Source organism: Crocuta crocuta, unplaced genomic scaffold (genome assembly GCF_008692635.1).
Source record: "Crocuta crocuta isolate KB4526 unplaced genomic scaffold, BGI_CrCroc_1.0 scaffold408, whole genome shotgun sequence".
NCBI lineage: Eukaryota > Metazoa > Chordata > Mammalia > Carnivora > Hyaenidae > Crocuta > Crocuta crocuta.
In genome coordinates this window covers 38076-47633 of record NW_027527444.1, presented here as the reverse complement: position 1 = coordinate 47633, position 9558 = coordinate 38076, and the positions used below count along the sequence as shown (strand labels likewise).

General features: G+C 51.8%; 1 long non-coding RNA gene across 1 annotated transcript; it reads right to left on the bottom strand.

Annotated features, from left to right (window-relative positions):
- Positions 1-3717: 3717 nt before the first annotated feature.
- Positions 3718-4697, bottom strand: LOC144229663 (uncharacterized). Its single transcript, XR_013334549.1, has 2 exons — positions 4499-4697; positions 3718-3888 (listed from the first exon to the last, which is right to left on the bottom strand). It is a non-coding gene; the product is annotated as an uncharacterized LOC144229663 (long non-coding RNA).
- Positions 4698-9558: the final 4861 nt, after the last annotated feature.

Below are 9558 nucleotides of genomic sequence, written 5' to 3'. Positions count from 1 at the left end.
CGGGGGGGGGCGGGGCGTAAGTGCCGTTGCTGATTAGACACCCAACTCGCATCAGCCCCGATCCGATCCCTGGGGGGAGGTAGGGCTGGGGGCACAGCCCTGCTGGCCGAGAACGGAGTCCTCATGGTTTCCCGATAGCTTTTTGCCCGCNACTCCTAAGCAGCTTCCATGCTATCAGCGCAGACCCTGATGTGGGGCTCGATCCCAGGAACCATGAGATCATGGCTTGAGTTGAAGTCAAGAGTCAGACGCTCAACCAACTGAGCCACCCGGGCACCTGGCTCCTCAGACCTTTGTTAGCGACCCCCACCCCCACACACCCTACCTGTTGTTTTGTCTGTCTTCTGAAAAGTCATCTTTACTCAGATGTCTGACATCTTTGGTCATCTTTACTTCTCCAAGACGCCTTCGCTGTGGCACTGGAGAGACTTTGCAGGCACGTTGCCGGCATGTCCTGCTTTCTGTCCCCGATTTCCCAGTGTCCGGTTTCCAGCTGGCCTCTGCATAGAAGGTTCCCACTGCTGCCGTCTGTTCGTTTGTCTTGTGATGGTCAAGGCTGAGAGAGAGTCCCCCCCCACGGCTGTTCAGTTCCGACTTCAGGTCTGTGGGACACATATGTCCCCCGGGTGCTGGACAGTCCAGTGGGAACTGAAAAGTACTCCGCCGGGCCGCTCAGGTGAAACTTTACCTGCTCCTGTGGTAAGAGGCGTCTTCCTCATCGGGATGGTGCCGGTGTCACGATGGGGACCGAAAGTAGAACTCACGGTGGGTCAGTCTATCTCAAGTACTCAAAACTACTGAAACAACTTTGAAGCACAGAGACTTCTAAAATGGGTATTTTGAGTCACTTTCAGATAATCGTGTGTCATAAGAGAGTGGTGGGTGTGAGAATTAATGATTTAGTAAAAGATGGAGTAGTAACAGTTTTCTTAAAGCTGCAGGGTGCGTGATGTTAAGCACAACAAAAACTCAGTTCATCTTGATTTATCAATGCAGGAGCAGTTTAAATAAGGCAAGTCTTGATACTTTATTTTCTAAAAGTCCAAGTACAGTTCAAGTTTTTGTTGTTAACTTTCGTCTTCCAAAAAAACAAAAAACAAAAAACAAAACAAAACAAGAAAAGTAAAAAAGAGAATATATCCTGAGGCATTTGTTTAAGTAATCAGCTTCATTATTTTATAATCACACCTTATAAACGAGTTGGAAGTCTGCAAGAGCCATTGCTAACAAGAGACCGGAGCAGAAGAATTTAGCCCAACTGTCTTACGATTATTTTAAAATTAGCAATAGCATAAGGTCTGGCTGCAAAAGACTTAAATGCTAACTGGCAAGAATATCAGTCATTAGGGAAACAGTCTGGAGAGGCTCCCGCAACAAGCCACCATATGTAAAGGCTTTGCTTCCTCATCCTGCTCCACCACGAGCTGACAGCCAGAGAATCAGAGGGGACTTGATTAGGGACATCAGGAAGGTCAAATGAGGCTGCTCTTGTGGTCTTAAGCAGCCTAAGTGGAATAAAACTCTTAGCAGATGTGAAAATGACTGCCGAGTGCTTTATTTTAATGTCAAACTGCCCGAGGCGTCTCTGAATTGTGACCGCCCTGCGGGGACAGAAATTGGTTTTCTGTGGGGCACCGAAGAGAGTGTGGGGACACGGGGATCGGTTAAGCAGCGATTTAGTGACACCACCCAGCCGCCCTCTGTCCTCCAGCCCTCGGGAGCCCTCGCCTTAAAATGGTGAGAAATGGGTCCTGCTGCATCCCACGGAGAGAAGGGTCTGCTCAGGGCCTCCCCACGTCCCCATGGATATCCAAGGGCTGAGGCTTCTGCCCAGCGTTAAGCCCCCTGTGACTTGTATCTCTGCAGGCACCTGTCTCGTAAGCATGGTGTAGATCCCGATGCCCGCTGTCACCTCTCCTCCGTGCCACCCTAACTCAAGCTGGACCCTCCCCCCACCCGCTTCCTCGTCCCAAAGCACCACCGAGCAAAGGCTGCCTGTGTAGCAGACGATTACTGAACATGTGGGGTCGCTGTGGGTGCCGGCAGGTGACCTCACCACACAGCCCAGCAAACAACCGAAAACATGATCTCAAACATTCCACTTCTAAGTTCTTGGCTCCCCCCTTCCCAGTGCCTTTCTTGCCAGCTGACCTCCTTCCGGGTCCCTTCTAGACCCCTTTGGTTGGTTCCCATCTTTCTGAAGACACTTCTTGGCCTCTTCTTTTACCCCACTTCTCTGGCCTGCCCCCCACACTCAGGTTTCCCCTCAATGGTTGGGGCAGATCCATCCGAGTGCTCAAGACTCTTCTCAGCAGACGTCGCCTAAAGCTCCACCCCTCTCCTTCCAAGAGACCCTTCTAAGCTATGGGGGTGTCATCCAGATTTACATCAGAGGGACCCGAGATGAACTAACTATGGCCCTAGAAGGGAGAGGTGGCTGCAGAAAAGCCTGCCTGCCTCCCTCCCTCCCTTCCCTTCCTCTCACCCTCGCTCCTTCCTTCCCTCCTCCCCTCCGTCCTTCCTTCCTCCCTCCCTTCCTCCTTTCCTTCCTTCCCTCCCCCTTTTCCTCCCTCCCCCTTCCCTCCTTCCTCCCTCCCTCCCTTTCTTTTCTCCCTCCCTCCCTCCCTCCCCCCTTCCTGATTAGCAAGCAGTTTCCCCACAACAATTAGTGATTCCTAAGGAGCTGAGTAGTCTAGCTCCAGAGGTGGGCACTGAGAGAGGAGGTGAGGAGCACACAAGAGACTCAGCAGAATGGACGGCAAAGAGCCCCAGGGAACAGAGTGTGGTCCCGATCTGAGGGCGTCTAGGCTCGCCCAGCGGCACCTGTCACCGTCCCTCCACACAGGCAGTCCTGGGGACATGGAGGTAGTGCTTGATTTAAAGCCAGGCTGTTCAGCAGGGGTCTTAGGAAAATTCGTTCATGAGCCAGTTCGCTGCCCTCTGGCAGCTCCAGCTGCAGCCGAGGCCACGCTCTTGGGACCTCAAGCGTTTGGTGAAGGAACTGGGTCTGGGGGGCGGGGCGTAAGTGCCGTTGCTGATTAGACACCCAACTCACATCAGCCCCGATCCGATCCCTGGGGGGAGGTGGGGCTGGGGGCACAGCCCTGCTGGCCGAGGACAGAGTTCTCATGGTTTCCCGCTAGCTTTTTGCCCGCTGGCTGGCAAACCTTGAATGTTCTGGGTAAGCGTCACATATGTGGTTTGGAAATGAATAAAATGCAGAAAAACTCCCAGTGACTTGGGTAGAGAGGCTGCTCCTTTGACTAAATGCTGGGCAATTTGGAAGTTACCGGTGCCAAGGGACAGGCACTTCTCTCTCTGCACGCCGTCCTCCCTGCACATATAGCGCTCCCCTCCCCCCTCCGCAGCTGCCTCACTCTGAGCGGAGCAAACTGGACTGTCTGCGGGAGTGGTCACAACCCCAGGCTACCCAGTCTTGACTTTACAGCTCAACCAAGAGCAGGATCGTTTTCCATTAAAATATTTTTCTTGAGCTCCCCCTGGAATGGCAGAAAGCCAAGGAAGTCCCTTAGATTACAGAGTTCTCCCCCCTCGAGAAGGGAGCCCAAAGTTGCCAAAGGCTGGAGGGCAAAGGGGAATAAGGTTTCCTGAACTCTAGCCAGGACCCGTCGGACATAAGGGCGGTTGTGTCTGACCCAACCAGGTGCGTCAGCCTCCCGTAGTCCAGCCGCAAACACAGGAGGGAAACGCAAGGGATAACCAAGCCTCCACTTACGTGAGACCCCGCAGCCCTTCTTTTATTCCGAGTCAAGTCCTTCTCATCCGCCAAGACTGGCCTCACAGGTGGCCTTCCCTGTGACTTGTCAGTGATCCTCTGTGACATTCCTGTGACACGCCATGCTCCTGCATGCTGGGACAACTCTTAAGCTGTGTTGGCCAAGCAAGGGTGGAATTCAGGAGCGAGCCTCCCTAATGTGGATAGAGATGCTCTCCTCCATAACAGGTCCACTGCGTGACTTCTTGGCTGTCTTTTCAGCCCTCCAGGATAGAGGGGTTCCCTGTGGGGTTTCCACGGAGTGGGGTGGGGCCTAGATGTCTAGAATGGGTCAAGAAAGAGCCGGCACCCCTCATTCAGCCTATCTGCAGTGTAACCTGTTCCCAGTTTTCTCACTTCCTCCTCGCTGCGGGACGCCTCCTGTATCAGTGACTTGCCCCTCGTCCAGCCCTGCGTTGGTCAAGTACAGCTTGTACTTTGGGGAGAATGTTCAGTCTCCAGTAGCGGAGGCTCCCTCTAACTGTAACGTGTCCGGCTCCGGTCTTTGCCGTCCTTTCTTCCCACAAGAAAGCTGGAGGCTGCCGCATGCCAGACCAGGGGTCCGCGTGAATTACAGCCTAGGACCCAGGGAAGCTCGAGGTAGAAGCAATTTCTGTGCGGAGACACCTAGGTGCCGCCTGCTTACCTGCCACCCTGATCTCTCCTGTGGCCGCGCTCCCACACCCAGGTGGTGGGCCCCAGATGACTCTTGAAAGGACTGACCTTGCATTTCTTGCTGTCAGGCTGGCCGGACAGAGGTTTTCTGGGCCCATGTTGCGTTCTCTTTGCTGTAAAGGGGAGCTGGAGAAGGGGATTTAGTAGTTACCGCAATACTGGGCCATTCTCTGAAATCTTTCCCACGTAGGGGAGGAATCTACAAATTGAAATCTGAACCTGACAGGGTCCCATTTGCTCCCCCAGGTCCTCAGACAGGGCCAGTCTGATGACAATCCACTGATGTATGATAGCTGCTGTCACAGCTGTGAGAGGCCCCTGGGAGCTGTGGCTCNGGGGGGGTGGGGGGGGGTGGGGGGGAGATTCTGGGAGAGGGAGAGGGGCTTCCGACGGGAGTTTAGGTTTCAGTGCTGGAGGAGTATGAGGCACCAGAGGAATCTCTGTCCCTTTGGGCTGCTAGAGCAAAAATACCACAGATCAGGTGGCTTCTAAATGACGGGAATTCATTTCTGAGTCCTGGAGACTGACAGGTCCAAGATCGAGGCATCAGCAGATTCTGTGTCTGGGCAGTGCCTGCTTCCGGTTCACAGAGGGCCGACCTCACATAGTGTAAGGGGCAGTGGGGTTTCTTCTATAAGGACATGGATCCCTTTCCCGAGGGGTCCACCCTCATGACCTGGTCACCTCCTAAGGGTGGCACGTCGTATACGGTCACCTTGGGCATGAGGATTCAACACATGAATTTTTTTTGTGGGGGGGTTGGGGGGCCACAGACATTCACTTCCTGGCAGAATGGACCAACCTTAGCAGGACCCACCTACACGGAGCACTCAGCCATGTGCTTCTTGGCCAGAGGACAGAGTCCCGGGAACGAGCTCTAAATGATGGATTTGTTCTTTTTATAGTTTGATTAGAATTTATTTTATTTTATTTTTAAAAAATTCTTTTAGATGTTTATTTATTATTTTAAAAAAATTGATGAAGCTTTTATTTTATTTAGCTTTTTCATGAGGAAACTAGTGGTGTGTTAGGATTATTTCTGAGAGAGAGACAGAGACCGAGCGCAAGTGGGGGAGGAGCAGAGAGAGAGAGGAGGAGACACGGAATCTGAAGCAGGCTCCAGTCTCTGAGCTGTCAGCACAGAGCCCGACGTGGGGCTCGAACTCATGAACTGTGAGATCATGACTTGAGTTGAAGTGGGACGCTTAACTGACTGAGCCACCCAGTGCCCCCCTATAGTTTAAGGTAGAATGTAAAAGCCCATGTTAAGGGTTAAAAATTATGAAACAGACTTGATATACACCAGGTTATTTTGGGGGAAATGTTTTATTGGTTGCCGTGGTGGGGAAGGTGGCATTTTTCACCTTTGGCAAAATAAAATAGAAACCTGTGTTAGTCTTGTCTTCCTAACACAACTATAAATTCCTTGAAGAGGGGGCTGAGATTGAAGCTGACAAGAAGTCTGTCACCAGAGGAGTGTGTGAGGGCCAGCCGCGGAGCGATGCTTCCTAACTCCTGCATCCCCTGTCCTCAGTGTAGGAAATAGAAGCCCTGTGTTTTCAGCGTGTCCATTTTTGCCCTCGTCACTTGTCACTGAGCTTGACACAGGGCTGGGCTCAGCACAGGCTGGTTGGCTGATTGAAAGATGTCAGAGTTGGGGGCGCCTGGGTGTCTCAGCCTGTTAAGCATCTGACTTTGGCTCAGGTCATGATCTCACGGTCTATGAGTTCAAGCCCTGCATCGGGCTCTGTGCTGACAGCTTGGAGCCTGGAGCCTGCTTCAGATTCTGCATTTCCTTCTCTCTCTGCCCCTCCCTGACTCACACTCTGCCTCTCTCTCTCTCTCTCTCTCTCTCTCTCTCAAAAGTAAATAAACATTAAAAAAATGTCAGTGTTGGGGGTGCCTGGGTGGCTCAACTGGTTAAACATCTGACTTTGGCTCAGGTCATGATCTTGCAGTTCATGGGACTGAGCCCCGCATTGGGTGTCTGCTGTCAGCATGAAGCCTGCTTTGCGTCCTCTGCCTCCCTCTCTCTGCCCCTCTCTTGCTCATGCACATACACTCTCTCTCAAAAATAAGTAAATATTTAAAAAATTAAGGGATCCCTGGGTGGCTCAGTTGGTTGGGTGTCTGACGCTTGATTTTGGCTCAGGTCATGATCTCATGGTTTGTGGTTTTGAGCCCCGCATTGGGCTCTGTGCCGACCCTGTTGAGCCTGCTTGGGTTTCTCTCTCACCTTCTTTGTCTGCCCCTCCCCTGCTCGTGCTCTTTCTCTCTCTCACTCAAAATAAATATTTTTTTAAATAAAAAAAAAAACCAAGAAGATACAAGATTGGAAAAGTGGGCTGTGGGAAAGCACAAGTGGTGAAGGAGCCGGGAAGGGCATGGAAACAGGCTCATGGGGTCAAAGGCCAGAGCTGGAGGACTTGGCTCCATCCATTCATGACAGAGACTGAGCCCCGGAGGCCCGGTGAGAACAGGGGGCTTGCCCGGGGTCACACAGATATCCGAGTCAGGGCCAGGTCTAGGACCCAGGGCGTCTGGCCTCTCTGTCCTTTAGGATGCCTACCTCATGACCTTCCAACCTTCAGGACAAACCCTCCTAAGACCCGGGCTGTTCCTTGGGCGCGAAGGTAACCCACTAGACTCCCGTCAGATAGCGTGTGGGGAGCCCTCCTCTGGGACGGGGGCGAGGTTGTGCTGAGCCTGGTCTATAGGAGGTGGTGTCTTCAAAGAGGAATCAGTTTCAGTCACCATCACTGGGATAATCCACACCTCGCCCTGGTTCTACCGCCTCTCAGACTCCTTCCTTGGCCACCTCCCCATTTCTGACTCCCTGGTCACAGAATCAACCTCAAGGGAGCCATGACAGCCTGGGGGTCAGAAGGCTTAGAGCGGCGTGACCTTGTCCTGCCCTGTGCTCTGGAAGGCGTGTCTTTCCTCTGGCCCATGGCTCTTGATCAGGGGTGATTTCGCCCCCAAGGATTTACCTGGCAATGCCTGGGTACACGTTTTGTTGTTACATCTAGGTGTGAGGGGCAGGTGGCATCTGGTGGGTAGAGGTNGGTGAGCCACCGTTTACCTAATATGACTCTCCAGTGGCATGTTTTCCCGCTCAAAGTCAAGGCGGCCTTTCTGTCTTATACCTGTAGTGCGAGAAATGGTTAAAAAGCGGACTATAGTTTGAGCCCAACATCCTGGGAGAAAGTCAGAATATTCCTGTTGGGAAAGGAATGGCTTCTTTGCTTAGACCACCTTGATGGGCCCGTTTGGTCATTAACGATGAGCTCCCTGGAGCATGGCCTGGCTAAGTGAGCTCGAGGTAGAGATTAAGTAACAGAAATGATGTTCGAATTCTTAAGGGCATCTTAGGAGGGAGGAGCAGGGATGCAGAGGTGAGAGGGAGAAGCCGTCTAGAGACTTCTAGGGCCGAGGTAGACACACGGGCAGGAAGCAATTATTCTTTGGCAGGAAATGGTCAATGAATTTTTAGGAAGATTGATGCTTGACCTTCCGTACTGGGTTATTTCTCACTTGTGGTAAAATTAGTCTCTGTCGCTCTGCATGCCTTTAGTGGAAGTCCGTCACACACGTCGCTGTGTGATAGGGATGATTCGGGGATGGTGGACTGCAGAGTGGACGAGGCAGAGGAGAGAGAGACACTTTGGAACCAGGAGACACCCCAAGCTATGGCCGCAGCATGTTCTGCCCCCTGCCCCCCAGATCTACCAGTGAAGGGGACTTTTTAAAGGGGTTTGCTGGGAGGGATAGGGGATGACTTATCAGTCCCATTACTGTGGTTGGGGACCTTTGTCAAGACAGACACCAATCACGTACACATGACCACCCATTGTGGCCGAGGCTGCTAGGCGCCTGCCCTGGTATCCATGATTCTTTTCCTCTTTAATAATGGAATCCCTGATTCGGGGCCAAGCCCACCGCTTCCTGGAAGAAGGACCGTGTTGACACTTCAAGCCAAGAGGGATTTAGTGCAAGGAGTATCCGCAACCTTAGTTACAAGTGTGGAAGAGGGAATGGAAAAGCAAAAGGGAGGAAAGGGTCCCAGCAGGTCAGGGAGCTGCCGGTGCCCTGGGAGAAAGAAAGCCCGTCAGCTCACGCCAACCGCGGCTGCTGCAGGCGCCACCCCTGTGGCTACGAAGACCGCCAGCTCCTCCAAAGGTCACAGCTGCCTGCAGGTGTCTGCTGCCTCGGCGCGCAGGGAGGAAAGGGGTGGCTCCAGGGCCCAACTTTCCAGGAAGCCTCAGTCCTAGTAGTTTTTCTTTGTCGAGTGAAATTTTATTTTTATTATGAAAATCTTTTTTTAAATTTTTAAAAGTTTTTATTTACTTATTTTGAGAGAGCGAGAGAGAGTGAGCACAGGCGGAGGAGGGAAGAGAGAAGGAGAGAGAGAGAATCCCAAGCAGCCTTTGCACTGTTAGCATGGAGTCCCACGTGGGGCTTGAACCCACGAACCGCGAGATCGTGACCTGAGCTGAAACCAAGAGTCTGCCGATTAACTGACTGAGCCATCCAGGTGCCCCTTATTATGGAAATCTTAAACACATAAAAAGTACCAAGCATATGAAAATAATCCTTTGTGTGTCTATCATCTAACTTCGACAATCATCAATTCCTGTCCCATCTTGCTTTACGCGTACCAATGATTCCCCTGACACAGATGATTTTGCAAATCCAGGATGCAAATCCCAGGGACCATATAATGCCATGTGTAGGTATTTCAGTATTTCTTTAAAAAATTTTTTTCTTTAATGTTTATTCATTTTCATGAGAGAGACAGAACATGAGTGGGGGAGGGGCAGAGACAGAGAGGGAGACACAGAATCTGAAACAGGCTCCAGGCTCTGAGCTGTCAGCACAGAGCTCAACGCGGGGCTCAAACTTGGGAATGGTGAGATCATGACCTGAGCCAAAGTTGGACGCTTAACCGACTGAACCACCCAGGCACCCTGGTATTTCAGTATTTCTAAAAGATGAAGACTTTTTATTAAAAAAAATTTTTTTTAATGTTTTATTTATTTTTGAGAGAGAGAGAGAGAGAGAGACAGCGTGAGCAGGGGAGGGTCAGAGAGGGAAGGAGCCACAAAATC